Below are 1,797 nucleotides of genomic sequence, written 5' to 3'. Positions count from 1 at the left end.
CCCATAAAAGTTTTTCTTTTCCTTTTCTTCTTCTTTTTTTAAAAATAATACTTTACTGTGATTTTTAAAAAATACTTTTATTGGGGGCTCTTACATCTCTTACCACAATCCATACTTTCCTCCAGTGTGTCAAGCACATTTGCACGTATGCTGCCATCATCATTTTCAAAGCATTCTCTTCCCACTTGAGTCCCTGATATCTACTCCCCATTTCCTCCCTCCCTTACGAACCCTTGATAAGTTATAGATTTTTCCATATCTTACATCATCCTCAGTCGCCCCTCACCCACTTTTCCATTATTCGTACCCCTGGGAGGGGGTTCTTGATTGATCCTTGTGCTCTGTTCCCCCTTTCTTCCCCGCGGTCCATCCCCTAATCCTCCTGGTAGCTCTACTCTCTTTGTTAAGGAGTTTTCCTTTACTTTTTTTCCCCCTGGAAACTGTCTATTTGTATTTTCTCATCTTCAGAAGGGAATGAATGGTTTTTAATTAACATATATTTGTGTGTGTGTTTGCATCTAATTAAAGCTCTAATCTGCAAGTTAGGCAGAACCTGAATGGTTTCACTTTAAGGGGAACTCCCCTCCTATTTGTCTGCATGGAACTGAGAGGGTTAAAAATCAGCTCAAATAACTACCCTGTAAAGTGCTTGTCTCCTCCTTCCCGTGGAATACAGTCTCATTCATCTTTGGTTAATCCTCCTTTTATCTTTTGGGTCACACTTTTTGGCTGCTCATTGCCTTTAACTTTCTGTAAAGAGCTTTCTGCCGCTGCAAAACTCGCTCTCTGCACTCGGCAGCTCAGGGTGTTGTATGTAACACCCCGGGGCCCCCCTGTGCTCCAGAATCTCTCTGTAAAATGAAAAATTCTCTGCGGTGGCTCCAAGCCCTGCCTGTCAGCTGCGGCTTCGTGGACAGAGACCCCGCTGCCTTGCCTGAATCTGTTTGCTGTTTGCTGCGGCCTCTGTCCCTAATCCCACAGGCAGCAGCCACCCCGCTTCTCTCATCCCTGGAGAGCAAAGAGCAGCTACAGATGCTGACTGCCTGCGCTCACCTGTAAAGAGCAGAAAGCGTCAGCGGACGCTGGCGCCCTGCTCTGCAGAACTCCGGTAAAAGTCCCTGGTTTGTTTGTTTCTAAACATATCGCCCCCCATGAAATGACTGCCTGCAAATAATGGTTGTGCTTTTCACGTCGAAGGATCACAGTCGTATTCACGACGAGGCCCAAAAAGCTGTGTTGAGCTTCAGCAGGGGTGGGACATGAAAGGACATGGAAACTAATTTAATTTTTTTTAAAGAATTAATAGAAATTGCGCAAAACGTTTATAATGCCTGGAGAAACAAACAAAAGACTGTAGCCTGAACTATAGCAGTGGCCTTAAAAGAAGCAGTCGGACCCCTCAGAAGCCTATAAAACCCAAGACAGTGAGAGTTCAGATTCAGAACAGGGGACCCTTAGGAAGGAAGCAGTGCACATTTAGAAAGAAGAAAAGCACTAAAATAATAATGATAATTAAATATCAAAACCTTTGCTCAGTCAAGGGAACAGTTGTGTTTGCATTTCAACAGATGAAGGTATACATTCCTCTTTGATGTGTCCCCCTTAAGCAGCTGTCTCCAGAGGTCCGACCAGGACAGTCTCAGTCAGAGACCAGACGCTGTCTGCTGAGACTCCTGGATGCACGTGTCTGGCCGAGCCGGTGGTGCTCCTTATTTCATCTCAAGTAAGTGCTGATCCCTCTTATTGGGCTGACGGTCCTCCTACACATTTGCCAGGACCTGTGGTTTCCACCAACGA

This window comes from Echinops telfairi, unplaced genomic scaffold (assembly GCF_000313985.2).
Source record: "Echinops telfairi isolate 266 unplaced genomic scaffold, ASM31398v2 ScPeMD7_7416;HRSCAF=8454, whole genome shotgun sequence".
Taxonomy (NCBI): Eukaryota; Metazoa; Chordata; class Mammalia; order Afrosoricida; family Tenrecidae; genus Echinops; species Echinops telfairi.
This window is presented reverse-complemented; position numbering follows the sequence as displayed.